At 48.1% G+C, this 18,627-nt stretch overlaps 1 protein-coding gene across 2 annotated transcripts in view; it reads right to left on the bottom strand.

Annotated features, from left to right (window-relative positions):
* Positions 1-15,898, bottom strand: part of Mlxipl (MLX interacting protein like) — a 44,480-nt gene extending 28,582 nt beyond the window's left edge. For both annotated transcript variants that reach the window (XM_051204820.1, XM_051204819.1), the window contains exon 1: positions 15,724-15,898. The gene's annotated coding sequence lies outside the window, so the exon portion shown is untranslated. The remainder of the gene's footprint in view (positions 1-15,723) is intronic.
* Positions 15,899-18,627: the final 2,729 nt, after the last annotated feature.

The following is an 18,627-nucleotide window of genomic DNA, read 5'->3' as shown; positions in this document are numbered from 1 at the left end:
CTGTGATCTCAGCACTGGCAGGCAAAGGCAAAAGATCTTAACTTAAAGCCCACAATATGGCTAACAGGTAAAGATGTTTGTCCAGGTCTGACAACGTGAATTCCAACCCCAGGACCCATACAGTGGAAGAAGATACTGAATTTCTTTAAGTTGACCTTTGAATTCTACAGGTGCGCATGGCACACCCGTTCCCAAACACATAAACGCTAAATAACTAAATAAATCAATGAAATATCAGAAGTTCAAGATCACTCTGCTTCCTAGTGAGTTCAGTGTGTCCCTCATCTGCCTTTCTTCACTTTTCCAGGGTCCAGTATGGTTGACCCCCAATGTTTAGATTGTACCCAAGTCCTCTTATGATTGTGCAGCCAAGTTCAGAAGGGGGTCCCTGAGAGCCTGCCCTCTCTAGATCACCTCCCCTGTCCTCAGGCAGGCTTTCTGCTCAGGAAGTTCTCTCACTGACCCTGAGGTCCAGCTCCCATTCCCATCTCTCTTTTACTTACTTTTATTTAGGACAAACACCAGGCTGGACATTAACAACAGCTACCTAACTGAATAGGTAAAAGTCCTATTTCTGAGGCATCAGCCAAGGATGGCTCAGTGGTAGACAGCTTACCTAACATTCACAAGGTCCTGGGTTCAATTCCCTGCACTGGACAAACAAAAAATCCCTTGTCTGAGGCATACCACACAGGAATGGAAAGCCTGATGTAGATTATGTAGGTGTTGGTTGGAAAGTAGCTGTAAGTGCCACAGCCTCCTACCTGGAGTTATTTTCCACAGACTTTCTCTCTGGCTGAGTGGGATGGAAGGGTCATGGGTGACCCTACTTCATCACACACACCCCAGTCAACAGTCGCTCTTCAAACAGCTTCATTTGTACCTCAGTTCTACTTCCCAGGCCCCGAGGAAAACCTTTAGAGACCTCAGCAATAAACAGACAGGCTTAGAACTGGGCAGTGGTGGCACACACCTTTAGACCCAGCAGTCAGAAGGTAGAGATTTCTGCGAGTTCAAGGCCAGCATGGTCTACAGAGCGAGTTCCAGGACAGACAAGGCTACATAAAGAAACTCCTATTCAAAAAACAAACAAGCAAAAAGGAAGATAGGCTTACACTGGGTGGTGGTGCATGCCTTTAATCCCAGCACTTGGGAGGCAGAGGCAGGTGGATCTCTGAGTTTGAGGCCAGCCTGGTGTACAGTGTGAGTTCCAGGACAGACAGGACTGCACAGAGAAACCCTGACTCAAAAGAAAAGGGGGGTGGAGGAAGAAAGTAAAGGTAGGCTTGCTTATAAACCGTCTAGCACTGTGGAAGCATCAAATTTAAAGGCTAACGGAGTCTACATATACAGTTCCAGATTTGTCTGCAGGCTGGGCCTGTAGTTCAGTTGGTAGAGTACTTGTCCACCCAGCAAGTAGGAAGCTGTGGGTTCAATCCCCCAGCACTTTGTAAACCAGGTGTGGTGCTCACTTCTGTAATCTTAGCCCTGGGAAGATACAGGCAGAAGATCAGGAGTAGAAAGTCATGCTTGGCTACATGCGAGTTTGAGGCCAGCTTGGGGCTACATAGTGAGGCCCTGTCTCTCCAAAATAAAACAGGGCCCATGAGATGGCTCATGGGGTAAAGGTGCTTGCTGCCAAGCCTGATGACCAGTCCTTGGAACCCACGGAAGGAGAAGAAAACCAACTCCCACAAGTTGTTCCTCGACCTTCACCCATGAACACTGTTGGCACATGTACTCTCTCTCTCTCTCTCTCTCTCTCTCTCTCTCCCTCTCTCTCTCAAACACATACACAACACATGAATACACACAATAAATGTCAAAACATGTCAAAGCAAAACCCTCCAAACAACAACAACAAAAACCAAACTTTTGATTTTTGACCACAGTGGCATGACATGGCATGACACACACGACGCCTCTTCCAGGTGGCCTGGTGTAAGCTGGCCTGGTTCACCTCTTAGTGACTTTCTCACTTGCTCTCTAGTACCCGATGCCCAGAGTTCACAGCCTCTTAGATAAATACGTCTGGTTCACAGTCCACAGGTTACACGATGAATCCAGTTTCCCCCAACGATCCTTCCTGCCACCATCTCAGCCTCCCAGGCCTGCATCTTGAGGTTTCTCCCTTAGACTCACAGTGAAGTGCCACCTTCTGCTTGCCTTCCCCACCCTGGTTGGATTTGGATTTCCATCAGCGAGATTCACAATAGGTGCACTGGCCTCTCCTTCCCACTAGATGGCAAATTTCCTGGCAGAACCAAGAATTTGTTCCTCATTGCTGTCCAACTTCCCCTTTAAGAACAAATGTGGCCAGACTTGGTGGCTCAAGCCTTTAGTCCCAGCACTCAGAAGACAGAGGCAGGAGGATCCCTGTGAGTTCAAGGCCAGCCTGATCTGCATAGTGAGTTCTAGACTACATAGTAGGACACAGTCTCACAAAACAAATGAACAAACAAAAATCAAAAAAGAGCTAATGCATATTTGCTGAATAGATGAGTTTTTCACATTTATCTTCTAGCTATGCTGTGTCCATCTGTCCTCCCATTGTCCATTTATCTACTCACCCATTAATTCACCCATCCATCTATACATCCGTCACCTGTTTATCCATCCATTATCCACCCATGTTCTATCTGTACATCATCAATCCATCTCATTCATCCATCTGTTCTCTATCCATCATGTATTTAGCTATTTACCCATCTACCATCATCTATCTGCCCCACTCATCGCATCGTCTATCTGTCCACCCATCAATTCATTCATCATCTTCTTAGGCATTTATTCACCAATTGTCCATCTATCTTAGTTAGGGTTTCTATTGCTGTGAAGAGACACCATGACCAAGGCAACTATTTTTTGTTGTTGTTGTTGTTGTTTTTGTTTGTTGAGACAGGGTTTCTCTGTAGCTTTGGAGCCCTTCCTGGAACTCACTCTGAAGACCAGGCTGGCCTCAAACTCAAAGAGATCAACCTGTCTCTACCTCCCAAGTGCTGGGATTAAAGGCATGCACCACCCCTGACCACATCCCTGGCTGAGGCAACTCTTATAAAGAAAAACATTTAATTGAGGTAACTCACTTACAGTTTCAAAGATTCAGTCCATTATCATCATGGCAGGAAGCATGGCAACATGCAGGCAGACATTGTGCTAGAGAAGGAGTGAGGCTTCGACATCTTGATTCACAGACAGCAGGAAGTATTCTGAGACACTGGGTGGATTCTTGAGCATATGAGACTTCAAAGCCCACCTCTACAGTGACACATTTCCTCCAAAAAGGTCATATCTACTCCAACAAAACCACACCTCCTAACAGTGCCATTCCCTTCGGAGGGCATTTTCTTTCAAACCACCATGCCATCCATCTAACAGTATATCTGCCATCTGTTGTCCATCTACTGTTCATCTATCCATCCAAACATCTTCTTATCCATCCCATTGCCTATCTACCCATCTACCATTTTACTCCTCATCTGTTCATCTATTATCCACCCATTCATTAACTGATCAATCTCTCTACCATCTATCTATCTACCAACTGTATCTTAGTTACTTTTCCTGTTGCTGTAATAAAATACTCTGAATAAAGCAAATTAAGGGAGAAAGTGTTTACTCTGGCATATAGTTCAAAGGCACTGTCAAGTCATGGAGGAGAGGTCCAGGCAGCAGGAGCTTGGAGCATCTGGTCACACCCTCCATTAGGAAGCAGAAAACATGAAAGATGCTGCTGCTCGGCAACCTTTCTCCATTTATGCAATCCAGCATCCCAGCTAGGGAATGGCACCACCCTAGGTGGACCGGTCTTATCTCAGTGATCAAAATCAAAAGAATCTCTTTCTGGACATGCCCACAGGCTTATCTCAAAAGCAACTCTAGATTTTGTTGAAGTGACAACAATATCACTATCACATCAACTACCCAGACATCTACCAAGTCCTTTTTTAAGGCAGGGCCTCATTTTATAGCTCTGACTGGCCTGGAACTCACTCTGTAGACCAGGCTGGCCTCGAACTAAAAGAAATCTGCCTGCCTCTGCTTCCCAAGTGCTGGAATTAAAGGTGGGTACCACCATATCTGGCCCCATCCACCAATTCTTGTAGTCATCAATGTATATGTTGTCCAACCGTCTCTCTGTAAATACATTTACCTATCCATCTATTATCTTTCCACCTATCCATCTACACATGTATACACACACATACATACACACATACATATCACACACACACACAAATTTAACTTAAAAGGACAAACTGGGCTGAAGAGATGGCTCAGCAGTTAGCATCCACACAGTGGCTAACAAACACCTGTAACTCCAGTTCCAAGGAATCTGATGCCTTCTTCCCTAGGCATGGTGCACATTCCTACATGCAGGCAAAACACTCATACACATAAAATAAAAATATGTCTAAAAATATTAAGTTAAAAAAATAAGCAGGGCGACAATGGTGCATGCTTTGATCTCAACACTCAGGAGGTGGAGGCAGGTGGATCTCTGAGTTCCAGGCCAGCCTGGTCTACAGAGTGAGTTCCAGGACAGCCAGGACTACATTATTTTTTAGACAGGGTTTCTTTTCCATGGGCTCCCAATAAGAAGCAGACAGAGTGCTTCTTCTACTTCGGGAAATCACCAAATGGCGGATGACGCAGGTGCAGCCGGGAGGGCCCGGAGGACCCGGGAGCCCAGGATTAGAGGCCCCGGCAGCTTCCACGGAGGCTTCGTGCGGTCTTAGGGGCCGCAGTCATGGTCGAGGCCGTGGCCGTGGGGCTCGTGGAGGTAAAGCCGAAGACAAGGAGTGGGTTCCTGTCACCAAGCTGGGCCACCTGGTTAAGGACATGAAGATCAAGTCCCTGGAGATCTACCTTTTCTCTCTGCCCATTAAGGAATCCGAGATTATTGACTTTTTCTTGGGGGCATCTCTTAAGGATGAGGTTCTAAGGATCATGCCAGTACAGAAACAGATAAGGGCTGGTCAGCGGACCAGGTTCAAGGCTTTTGTCGCTATTGGGGACTACAATGGTCATGTTGGTCTTGGTGTTAAATCTTCCAAGGAGGTAGCCACAGCTATCCGAGGGGCCATCATCTTAGCTAAGCTTTCCATTGTCCCTGTGAGTAGAGGCTACTGGGGGAACAAGATTGGCAAGCCCCACACTGTTCCATGCAAAGTGACAGGCCACTGTGGCTCTGTGTTGGTGCGTCTCATCCCTGCACCCAGAGGCACTGGCATCATCTCTGCTCCTGTGCCCAAGAAGCTACTGATGATGGCCAGTATTGATGACTGCTACACATCAGCCAGGGCTGCACTGCCACCCTGGGCAACTGTGCCAAGGCCACCTTTGATGCCATCTTTAAGACCTACAGCTACCTGACCCCTGACCTCTGGAAAGAGACTGTGTTCACCAAGTCTCCTTAATAGGAATTCACTGACCATCTTGTGAAAGCCCATATCAGAGTCTCTGTTCAGAGGACCCAGGCTCCAGCTGTTGCCACCACATAAGGGTTTTATACAAGAAAAATAAAGTGAATTAAGTCTGAAAAAAAAAAAAAAAAGAAGCCGACAGAGTATAGATATGGTTTTCTTTGTTTCTTTCTGGAGAGGCAGGGCTTTGTTTATTGTTTGTTTTTTAAGTACACCAGACTGACCTCGAATGTACTGTGTAACTGTGGATGACTTTGAACTTCTGATCCCCAGCCTCCACCTCTTGAGACCTGAGGATCACAGTGGATCACTGCCACAGCTGGCACACGGCACAGATGTGGCCTCCCTTTGTGCTGATGAAACTTGTTGAATTCAACAGAAGTGGTTGCACAACCCTGTACACACCAAGAACCATTGAAAAATGGGTGACATTTTTAAAAAATTAGAAAGGGGTGGGGCAGCAAGATGGCTGTGGGGAATGGTGTGCCTGTAGGCCAGATGAGGGCACCAGATCTCATAGATGGCTGTGAGTCACCACGTGGTTTCTGGGAATTGAACTCAGGACCTCTGGAAGAGCAGTCTGTGTTCTTAACCTCTCAGCTATCTCTCCAGCCCCAAGACATGGCCTTATGTAACTAGAAAGCTTCTAATCTTGTGCTTCTAATTCTAATTCTCATGCCATGCTTCTAATCTCAGCACTTGGGATGCTGAGGCAGGAAGAGTTCTATGAGTAAGTGGAGGACTGCTCTAAACTACACAGTGAATTCTAAGGCAGCGGGGATTAAAGGTGATAGTCTGTTTCAAAAACAAGAGAGAGAGAGAGAGAGAGAGAGAGAGAGAGAGAGAGAGAGAGAGAGAGAAAGAGAGAGAGAGAGACTTGACTGTGTGACTAACTGGTAGCAAAGAGGGAAGCCGCTTCCTCTTCTAGATGTGAGCACTGAGCATCTGCATGAGTGAGTCAAAATGTTGATAAATGGCTCAGCAGGTGCTTGCTGAGAACTCTGCCAATCTGAGTTCAATCCCCAGGACACACATGGAAGGAGAGACTGACTCTTGAAAGTTGTCCTCTGACCTCCATGCATTGATAAATGTAAAGGAAGTCATATTGGATTCATTTTCATAAAGGAAATATCCAATTGTTCTATCAAACACATGAGCCTTGGGGCTGAGAGTGGTTCAGTTGGCTGTAGCTTGCCTAAAACACACAAAGCCCTGTATTTGATTCCCATCACCATATCAGCTCGGAAGAGGTGGCACAAACCTGCAATCCTAGCACTCAGAAGATGGAGGCAGAAGGGTCAGAAGTTCAAGGTCATCTCCAGCTACATAGCATTTCCAAGAGCAGCCTGGGCCACATGAGACCTCATCTCAAAAAAAATAAAATGTTGGGGGCTGGAGAAATGGCTCAGCAATTAAGAGCACTGGCTGCTCTCCCAGTGTACTGGGGTTCAATTCCCAACATTCACATGGCAGTTCCAAGGGATCCAACATCCTCACACAGACATACATGAGGCAAAACACCACTGCCATAAAACAAAAATAAATTAATTAAAAATAAAATAAAAAATAAAAGTGAACCTGGCTGCCAGGCGTCAGTGGTGCACACCTTTAATCCCAGCACTTGGGAGGCAGAGGCAGGCGGATCTCTGTGAGTTTGAGGCCAGCTTGGTCTACAGAGCGAGTTCCAGGACAACTTCCGAAGCAATACATAGAAACCCTGTCTTGAAAACAAAACAAAACAAAGTGAGCCTGGCATGATGGTGCACACCTTTAGTCTCAGCACTCGGGAGGCAGAGGCAGACAGATCTGTGTTCTAGGACAGCCAAAGATACACAAAGAAACCCTGTTCTCGAAAAGACTAATAAAATAAGATAAAACGTAAAAAGCGTCTCAAGCCAAGAGTGATGGAACACCAATCTGCTCATTTGGGAGACTGAGGGAGGAGGAGTGTGAGGTGGAGGCTACACCGTGAGACTGTCTGAAAACAGCAGCAATCCTATCGTGGACACGGTTCATACTATGACTGTCCCACATAGGCTGCCTCTCGTCCTTCCTGAAACTCACTGATCCCTGGGCTCTGAGAGGCTAAGGGGGCTGAGGAGGCAAAGAAGGAAGGGTAGACGAGACAGAAAAATCAAGTGAGTACCCATCCTGTTCCTTCCTTCCTTCTTCTGCCTGTCGCCGACTCATAGTCATTTACCTACTTATCTATCCATCCCCCAACGTGTGGACCCACCTGCTGTTCAGCTACATCTGTCATCTCCCTTCCCACCCATCTATCCATACAGCCCAACCATCACTCATGTTCATTCTCCTCCCCCTCCCCCCAACTCCTGAGTGCTGGAATCGCTAATGTGTGGCACCTCACCTGGCTTCTTCTATTCCTCTTTCCATCTACCCATTCATCCACCAATCTGCTACCAGGCAATTTGTTTCCAGGATATCAATCCATATTTCCATGTATATGTTTCCCTATTCTTCCATTTAAAATTTATAGTTATTGCTATTAGTGTATGTGTATGCACACATGGTGTCATGGTGTCCATGATGTCAGAGGACAACTTTTGAGAGTCCATTCTCTCCTTCCACTGTGGGTTCTAGGGATTAAACCCAGGCAGAGGGCAGAGACAAGGACCATTGCCCACTGGCTCACTGGGCCAGGACACAGGTAGTTACATCCAGGTTCTGCCTAAAAGCCTGGCTCCAATGTCCCTCATAGAGCAGCCTGGGGTGGGTCTGCCTAGAATCGCCTATTGAGGGGTTGGGGTGTGGCTCAGGGGTAGAGCCCTGTCCTCACACCAAGTGTATTAAGTTCCACTCCAGCACCACAAACAAGTAAATAAAAACCACTAAAGTGTGGCCGTTGGATCACTGCCAGGGTCAGATTCCACCACCAGCTTGACACTTGATCAGCTTACAGGGGCTGGATGTGGTGACATGTGCCTATGAAGCCAGCACTTGGGAGGCTGAGGCAAGAAGATTAAGGGCAGCCTGGGTTACATAGTGAGATCTTGTTTTCAAAACAAACAGACAAAAAACAAAACAAAACAAAACAAAAAACAAAGAGGGGAATGGGCTGGGGCTGGATGGGTCAGCTCTTGCTGTCAAGATTGAGTTCAGGCTGGGCCATGGTTGTGCACACTTTTAATCCTAGCACTTGGGACGCTGAGGCAGGCTGATCTCTGTGATTTTGAGGCCAGCCTGGTCTACAGAGCTAGTTCCATGGCTGTTACACAGAGAAACCCTGTCTTGAAAAGCCAAAAAGAAGGGGGGGGGGGAGAGACTGAGTTCAATACCAGTAATGGAAGCAGAGAACCACTTACCACAAATTGCCCTACAACCCCCCCCATTAAATAAATACTTTTTTTTTTTTTTAAAGAAAAGAAGCTGGGCATGGTGGTCACACCAATGCCCCTTGATTGACCCTTGACCCACCACATCTTACTCCCCTCCTTCGTTTCTTTTTTTAAAGGAAAAAGATTCTGGGTTGTGATTTTTGTTTGCTTGTTTGAGGCAGGGTGTGTGCTCAGGTCACTACACAGCCCCGTGGATGTCAGGCTCACAGAGGTCCACCTCCTTCTGCCCCCTGGATGCTGGGCTATGTCTGGCTGTGTAGTGAGATATCCACCCCGCCTGCCCATGTCTGTCAGTGCAACAGGCTGTAGCTGTTTTTTTTTATTATTATTATTATTTCTTTTTTCTTTTGGAAACAGGGTGTCATGTAGCCCAGGCTCGCCTCAAACTCCAGATCTTTGTCCTTCCACCTCCCCAGTGCTGAGATCACAGAACTGACGCCACCACACCCAGTTTGTGCGATGCTGGTGATGGGACTAAGGGCTTCACGCACACTAGGCAAGAGCTTTACCCTATCGTATAGTGATTTTGCTAGAGGCTGTATTATGCAAGCAAGGTTGACTAAGCTTTTGGCCATTGGTGACTGCTGGCCTGACTATGATTTGTTTCCCTGAATTACAGTTTTTAATCACCAAATTCACATGCCAATGGCATTAAAAGGGTGGGAACTTTCCCCCCTTTCTCTGGGCAGCAAGATGGGCCAGCTGGTAGGGGTTGCCTTTCAAGTCTGGAGATGTGAGTTTGATTCCCAGAACCCACATAAAGGCAGAAGAGAACCAACTCCATAAAAGCTGTTCTCTGACCGCCACATGTGCACCCCCTTCACCATCATGTTTGCGTGCCCATGCGTACATACATACACACAACACAACACACATGTGCGCGCGTGTGCACACACACACGTGCATGAGCCATAACAAAGGGTTTAGGTGATGCTTCGAATAGAACTCCTGGCTTTGTGCATATTATGCAAGCATTCAACCAACTGACCTACGCTCCCAGCCCCTGGCTTTTTTCTTTATAGTTTTAGAAGTCTTGGGATTTTGTTACAATAACAAAAAACTGCCTGGTACAGTGACTGAACTCAACCTCCAGTGTCTCATCCTGACCACCCCCCATATTAGTTAGAGGGAGAGTTGTTGAAAATTTAACTTAGGCATTGTGGTGCATACTTTTAATCTCAGCACTGAGGAAGCAGAGGAAGCTGGATCTCTGTGAGGAGGCCAGCCTAGTTTACACAGTGAATTCCAGGACAGCCAGAGGTACACAGTAAGATCTTGTCTGGAAAAGAGAGAAGGAGAGAGAGAAGAAAAAGAAAAAAGTAAATTATTAAGCTGAGCATTGGTGGCACACACCTTTAGTCCTAGCACTCAGGAGGCAAAGGCAGAAGGATCTCTGTGAGTTCGAGGCCAGCCTGGTCTACAGAGCTAGTTCCAGAACAGGCTCCAAAGCTACACAGAGAAACCCTATCTCAAAAATCAAACAAAAAACCAAAAAGACCAAAAAAAAAAAAAAAAAAAAAAAAAAAAAAAGTAAATTAAATCTAAGCCATTCACCTTGGACCTTGGTCTCCATTAGCTAGCACTCATGCTTAAACTATCTGGAGTCACCAGGAATTTTAAAAAGCAGAAATATATTCCCCATTATAATGTAGCCAAACATTGCGGCTGCCTGCTAGACTTATCTATTGGCCCAATCAAAGCACCCAGCCACAACCCCAAGTCATCTAAACCGTACAAGTTCTAGTCAAGCCTGGTGTGGTGGTGTGTGTCTGCAATCCCAGCACTCAGAAAACCAAGATAGGAGACTGTCAGTTGCAGGCCAGCCTGGGTTACATAGCAAGTTTCACACACTAACTTGAGCAACTTAACAAGATCCTTTCTGGAAACGTCTTAGAAAGTGGGAAATTTTGAACATGTTAGTGTGCTCCTGTCATCCCAGCTCTTGTGAGGCAGGAGTGATAGGGTTCAAGGCCAGCTTCAGCCACATAACAAGTTTGAGGCCAGGCCTTTGGGAGACCCTTCCAAAAAAAATCACCAAAGCACAAATAGATATGTAAAGAAATAAACCTGGGTAGTTGGAGAGATGGCTCAGAGGTTAAGAGCACTGGCTGCTCTTTCAGAGGTCCTCAGTTCAATTCCCAGCAACCACATGGTGGCTCACAACCATCTCTAATGAGATCTGGTGCCCTCTTCTGTAAGTAGGCATACATGTAGATAGAACACTGTCTATATAATAAATAAATAAATCTTTAAAAGAAAAATGAAAGAAAGACACCTGGGCTCCTATGGCTCAGTAGGAGAGTCCAGCCACCAGGACCAAGAAGAAACAAAAAAATACAAACTGTGATGAGGGCTAGAGAGATGCCTCAGTGGTTAAGAACTTGTAGTGCAGGGGCTGGAAAGATGACTCGGAGGTTAAGAGCACTGGCTGCTCTTCCAAAGGCTCTGAATTCCCATCAAACCACACACGGTGTCTCAGAACCATCCCTAATGAGATCCGGTGCTCTCTCTGGATTGCAGGCACACGCGCAGGCAGAACACCGTATATCTAATAAATAAATAAATCTTTAAAAAGAAGAAGAAGAACTTGTACTGTGCTAGGCGGTAGTGGTGCACATCTTTAATTCCAGCACTCAGGAGACAGAGGCAGGCAGATCTCTGTGAGTCCGAGGCTGGCCAGAGCTTCAAAGTGAGCCGTAAACAGTAAACACAAAAACAAAGAGTGCCATTGCCCCCGTTTCAGGCCTGTCACCGCTGACAGTAATATGTATCTGGGGATGGAAGGGTGCTCCATCTCTGAGGCTTGCTCTCACCAATTTTGTGCGCCAGGTGAGTCTAGGCAAGGCTGAGCCCAACAACAGTGGGTACCTGCTATTTACAGAGAGGGCCGCCAGTGTGAAGCAGGCAAGCTGTACCAGAGCAGGTCTGGAAAGTCCATTCCCTGGCTCTGGTAGAAGAGCTGTGACCATCAGGGGCTCTCCCACTGCTGGACAGGAAGTTTGGCAGCTTGGACCAGCAAGCCTCAAAAGTAGGCAAGGGAGACTGACCAGCCTGGCGTTCATTCCTCTTAGCAATCTCCCCAAGGAAAAGCCAGAGTCTCCCCCGCCCCAGGGCCTTGCATCACTGGAAGAAAGAGGAAAACCTGAGAAAAACAGACAGGAAAGAGAGATAAATGAGAAAAAAGAGGGAAGGACAGAAAGACCAAGAGAGACAGAGAGGAAAGAGAGGAGAAAGCGACAGAGGCAGAGACAGGGAGAGACAGAGGAGAGAGACAGATTTTTAAAAAAGAGGGGCAGGCAAAGAAATGGAAAGAAAGATACATACAAAGAAAGAAATAGATTAGAGAGAAACACAAAGAAACAGAAAGAGAGAGACAGAAAAGACACAGAGACAAAGATAAAGCTAGAGAAGTAGAAAGAGAGAGACACAGAGAGACAGTGACACAGAGGCAGAGACACTCACAGAGAGTGATGAGGAGGCAAACAAACAAACAAACAAACACACCCAGATAGACAAAAAGACAAGAGACAGGGAGAGAAAGACAGGAAATGGAGAGATGGAGAGAAAGATGGAAAAAGAGAAAAAGAGAGGGACTGGGCTCCAGAAGGCACAGCACAGACATTATGGTTACCATCTGTCCATTTTCCAGGTGGAAAAGTTAAAGTTGAGGCCACTCAACAGATAGGCTCCAAAGTGCAGCCTCTTCCTTTGGGCATTATTGGAAGACATTGTCTCTAGCTTCCCCTTGTGCCTGGGTGGATTCTGTGCACTGTTTAGAAGAAAGGGGGGACCCTGAAGATGGGGTGAGCACTCAAGTTGCCCCATCCCAAGTCACCAGCTACCTGGGGAACAGCAGGGTCAGACCTAGCCATGGAGTTAGATAATGTGTTTTTATAGTTCGGGGTCCCCTTGTACAACAGAGCTTTGGGGTGCAGGGCACAGACGGAAACACTTTCCCCTTGCACGATCTTGGGCTCACTACCCAAGGAGAGGGGACATACTTCAGGAGCAGCTGAGTGGCTTTGGAGGTTGGTTTGGCCTCCTCAGCGGCTACCATGTTGCCATTTACCTAGTGCCGTTGTTACAAAATGTGAAATAGGGCCAGGGAGGTGCCTCAGCTGGTAAAGGCACCAACTGCCGAGCCTGATGACCTGAGTTCAATCCCTGGGGCCCACGATATGGAGAGAGAAACTCCAAAGAGTTGTTCTCTGACTGCCACATGCATGTTCTATACACAGACACACATGTCACACACCAATAAATTAAAACAAAATAATAAGGCTTAATAGAACCCGGAAATAAGGATCTAGAAGATGAACAGTCTGACAGCTTTCTCAAAGGGACTTATGGATGGAAAGGGTCTCTGAAGCCAACTGGGGCCAGCTTTTCCTCTGCCTGGAATGTCAGCCTTGTCCCCTCTGGGATGAATAGTTCAGGACAGCTCTGTCAGTATCAAGCCACTGGACCAAGATGGAAAATGGGACTTAGGATCAAATCACTTCAGGTCACATACCTGGAGAGACTGATTGTGAAACAAAAATTGAGTAGGCAGTGGCTCTGGAACTGCCAAATTGAACCTGTCTCCTGGGCTAGCCCCGGAGACACATTGTATTTATCAGGGTCAGGACTAGCTCTGGCAGGGTTCTTTCTGTCTGTCAACTCTCTTCTATGTCGGTACCATCAGCTTCAAAGAGGAGAGGCTGGCATGGGCCACCTTGTTGGAGTTTCCCGCTTAGGACATGTGGATAGGGAGAGAGATGAGGTGGAGGAGGTAGGTACATGGCCTATGGATACTTAGGATCTGATCTAGGACAGGGTCATGCCCACACAACCTGCTAAGACAGAGTAGGCATTTCCTTGCCTACAATGTTTTTAGCCCCAGGTAGACATGGGTGGAGTGAAGCCAGAGGAAGACAGTGGAGGAGTCAGAGGCAGCAGGGGGAGCAGAAAACAGCATTACGATCAGTCTGCCTGGGTTCACATCCTAGCTCTGCTACTTCTAGGCTGTGTGACCTTCAGCCACTGCCTTGACCTCTCTGGGCCTCTGCCTCCTGAACTACAAAGTATAGATAATATCCTTTCTGTCTCAGGTGGTCATGATGGAGGAACAGGGGCAAGGAAAGCCCCACATGGCACCTGGTGTGCAGTCAATGTAAAGGAGATTTCTCTGGGTAGCCCTGGCTGTCCTGAAACTCACAAAGATTCACTTGCCTCTGCCTCCCAAGTGCTAGGATTAAAGGTGTGCGCCACCACTGCATGGCTTCCATTTTCTTTCTCTGGCAAAGACAATCCTTGGTTTTTATGTTTTTGGTGGTTTGGTGATGGTGGTGGTGTGTGTGTGTGTGGTGTGTGTGTGTGTGTGTGTGTGTGTGGTGTTTCATTTGCATTGGTGGGTTTGGGGCATGTATGCCTGTGTGAGGTGTCAGACTTGTAGCTACAGACACTTGTTAGCTGCCATGTGGGTGCTGAGAATTGAACTCAGGTCCTCTGAAGAGCAGTCAGTGCTCTTAACCACTGAGTCATCTCTCCAGCCCTGTGTGTGTTGTTCTTTTGAGAAAGGGTCTCACTATGTAACCCTGGCTGGCCTGGAACTCACAAGGGCAACCAGGCCAGTGGCCTTGAGCTCATATCTGCCTGTTTGTGCCTCCACAATGCTGGAATTAAAGACCTGAGCCACCATGCACAGCCTGTTTCTGCTGTTCTTAGTTGCTTTGTCTTGAGACAGGGTCTCATATCTCAGGCTGGCTTCAAGTTTGCTATGCAGCCTAGGATGATCTTGAACTCTGGCCTCCACCCTTACTCCCCAATGCTAGAATTACATACATGCACCACCGCACCTGGTTTATACAGCAGTGGGTTTGAAACCCAGGGCTTTGTACCCGCTAGGTGAGTGCTCTACCAGTTAAGCTATAGTTCTGGGCCTCTTTGTGTTCGTTAATTGTGAGACAGGCTCTCACCTTGTAGCTTTGGCTAACCTCAAACTCATCAATCCTCCTGCTTCATCCTCTTAAGTGCTGGGATTACAGGCATGCATGGGCAACCCTGCTGTGGACCCATTTGAGTCTTCCTTTTGATATGGGGGCCATGACAGGGTAGAAGCAGGCCAGTTACTGAGAATTACCAAGATCTTGGGTAAGGAGGCAGACTGAACTAGACCTGTAAAAACCCTTTGTGAAGACAAAGGGGCCTTCATTGGACAGCCTGCCCTTCCCTCCCAACCTGTCTCAGTGTCCCATTTTATTCTGTCCCTGTCTCCATTCAGGTGGCCCTAGAGGAAGCTTCCAGTGCCACAGAGGAAGAACCAGGCCCAGAAAAGGGCCAAGGTCACAAAGCCTGACAAAGGCAGGAATCTAAAGACGGAAACACAGCCCATACCTAGTCACACGGTCTCCTCTCCCACCATGGTGGCCTCAAGAGCCACAGGCTTGGGGATAGAGTGGCTGAGAGCCAACAAGAAGTTCTGGCCCTTCCAGGCTTGACCAAGTGGGCAGGCCTACAACCAGGTTCCTAGCCCTCGCCTGCTGCCAAGCTGGGTGACCGGAAATCCACAGGCCCCACCCTGGCATCTGTCCCCCACTCTCCTGCCTCCCTGGATCCAGCCAGGCCCCCCTTCACCAGGTCACTATCCTATCCCAGCTCAGCATGGGGGGACCCAGGAGGCGACCCTGGGAGCCTGGGTGATCCCAAAATGTCAAGCAAGATAGACTAGGATTTCTGATGTCCAGTCTTCCCTGGCGTCTGAGCCTGCCTCTTTCCCCACTGGCTGTGCGCATGAGCAAGTTGGGGGGGCACAGAGGGTGGGAGCCCCCCCACTCCAGTTGTGATTTAGGAATGCCCCCCTCACCATTACACACTGTGGCAACTGAGGTGTGGCGGGGCCCTGGGTCCTCCTGCACAAGGCATCTATGTCCCTCTGATACCTGAAGACCTCCCGTGCTCACCTGAGCTCCACACGATCTGCAGATGGCGTCGGGCTGGACTCGGCTCCTGGGCCTCGGGTCTCCCCGGGGCTGCAGATGCTCAGGCCGCCGCGGCCTCACCCCGCGCCTTCCCAGCGCCGGCGGCAGAGGGCTCCGAGCGCTGTGCCCGCACGAGGCCCGGCTTTTGACTGGGGTGTGGACGGCAGGCGCTGCAGGTTCCCCCGCCCTCCCTCTACGAGGTGTCCTTTGCCCCTTGGTCCGGTGCCTCCTTCTCTCCTTAGCACGTGGATGGCAGCCGCTCCTCCGGGTGGTGGCCTGTGGAGCAGCGGTGGCGCTCGCCGTGGGCTCAGGCGCCTGCCAATCACCTTCTGCAGCCCCGCTCGTGCCCCGCTCACCTTTAACCGTCCTCTCCCCGGGGGCTTAATGTCTGGTTCCCAAACTGTAGGCTGGGTGCGAGGAGGGAGGAGCCCCAGGTGCTGGGCCAAGGAGAGTGTGGGAAAAGCCTCAGCAACCGCCCCAGCCCCAGGCCCTATTTGAACCTCACTCGGGGTTGTAGGCTCTGCTTGTCTGCAGCTCCTAAACACTCACCAATTCCTATCTATGCCCCAGGGAGTCAGCTCCACCCTGGATGCTCCGCTGAGGAGGCTGCTTGTTCTACAGATCCCTTTCCTTCCTAACCAGACCCCTCCTGAAACATCCTCCCCTTGGGTGCTGGGAACTGATGGTGAGTCCTCTGCAACAGCAGCAAGTGCTCTTAATCACCAAGCCATCTCACCAGCTCTAAATCATTCTCTTTTTTTGAGACAGGATCTTGAGCCCAGGCTGGTCTGCAACTTTCCCAAGGCAGCTGAGGATTGGCCTTGAACTCCTGGTTCTGCTGCCCCCCTCCCAAGCACCGCTGTTGCAGGGGTGAGTCACCACACCTGGTGACAAAGATTTTGTGTCAGTATTTCTCTTTTAAAATGTTATTACAGGGGGCTGGAGAGATGGCACCCAAACGGGTTCACCATCATCTGTAACTCCAATTCCAGGGAATCTGATGTCCTTTTCTGATCTCTGTGGACACAAAGTGTGCACACATGGTGCATACCTACAAACATGCAGGCAAAACACTCTTATATAAAATAAAATATATAAATCTAATAGTAAAAAAATAAAGAAAAACTATTACATTTTACTTACTTTTGGTTTTTGGTGTTTTTTTTTTTTTTTTTCCTTTGGAGACAGAGTTTCTCTGTGGCTTTGGAGGCTGACCTGGAACTAGCTCCTGTAGACCAGGCTGGTCTCAAACTCACTAAGATTCGACTGCCTCTGCCTCCCAAGTGCTGGGACTAAGGCATGCACCACCACTGCCCAGCCATTTTACTTACTTATTATGTGTGTGCATGTTTATGTGTTTGGGTACATGCCTGCCAAGGCACACATGTGGAAGTTAGAGTGCAATTGTGAAAGTTGGCTCTTTCTACCACATATCGAACTCAGGCTTGGCAGAAAGCACATCTCCTAGCTAAGCAATCTTAATGGTCCTATTTCTCATTAATTATCTGGATGTGTGTTATGGATAATTAAATATTATTCACTACATTTATCTAAAACTCACATTTTATCCAGGCAGAGTGGTACACACTGGGAGTTCCAGCATTCAGAAAGCAGACATAGAAAAGTTATGATGCGTTCCAAGCCAGCCAGAGCTATGTAGCAAGATACTTCTAAAACACACACACACACACACACACACACACACACACACACACACACACACACCAAACAAACCTATCCTCAAATTTGCCTGGGTTGGCCATACCCATTATTCTCCCTTGTTCAGTGAAAAATGGGGAGATGTGGGGTGCCCTTGTGTGAGGAAGGCTCCTTCTCAGACTTCATGGGGTTAGACTCACTTCATCCAGCAAGAATCAGAGGTGGTAGGTGACTGCTCCCCATTTTACTAGTAAGGAAAGAGAGGGGCTGGAAATGCAGCTCAGTTGGTAGAGACCTCGGTTGGTAGTGTACCCCAAGTTGAGGATTCCAGCCCTGACACCACACAAACCAAGTATGGTGTTGCATGCCTGTCATCCCAGCGTTCAGGAGGTTGAGAGCAGGAAACAGCCTGCACTACATAAAAGCCTATATAAATGGGAAGAGGAAAGAAGAGAAGAAATAGCACAGAGCACAAGGTGCTTGGTGATTTAGCTGGGTTCCTGTGGGTGGGAAGGGGGCAGGGCTGGGCTTTGGCCCTTGGTGGATCGTCTCTGCCTGTATAGTCTAATTGATCCTGTGTTGGGGCTGGGACTGGAGAGGTGACATGAACCTGGTCCCTTCTTTCATGGAATGTGCAAATCTTAAATGACTGTGGTACAGTCTAGGCAGTGCTTGAGAGGTTAGAGAGGATGCCCTAGTCCTTTAGCAACTTAAGCGTTAGGGTAAAAGGGAGGGACAGGGGAGGGTCAGATTTGCAAAAATGGTCTAGCAAACAGCAGGAGAAGTTGGAGAAATAAAGCCCAGGGAGATGGCTCAGCGGGTTCTGTGTTTGCTGCAGAAGCTTGAGGACCTCGGTGGGATCCACAGCACAAACATAAAAAGTCAGGATCAAGCAGGGCAGTGACGGTGCATGCCTGTGATCCCAGCACGTGGCAGGAAGAGGCTGGAAAATCTCTGAGTTCGAGGCCAGCCTAGTCTATAGAGTGAGTTCCAGGACAGCCAGGGCTACACAGAGAAACCCTGTCTTAAAACCCACCCCTGAAAAAAATGTATTTCCTGCTCTTGCAAAGGACCACAGTTCAGTTGCCACCACCCATGTTGGGCAGCTCACAACTGCCTATAACTCCAGCTCCAGGGGTCTTCAACACACTCTTCTGGCCTCTACAGGCACTGGTACATACATTGTATACAGTCACACAATCACATACAATAATAAATCACAATCAA

The sequence above is a fragment of the Phodopus roborovskii genome, unplaced genomic scaffold, assembly GCF_943737965.1.
Source record: "Phodopus roborovskii unplaced genomic scaffold, PHOROB, whole genome shotgun sequence".
NCBI lineage: Eukaryota > Metazoa > Chordata > Mammalia > Rodentia > Cricetidae > Phodopus > Phodopus roborovskii.
Note: the sequence above shows the minus strand (reverse complement) of the source record. Positions and strands in the feature narration are given on the sequence as shown.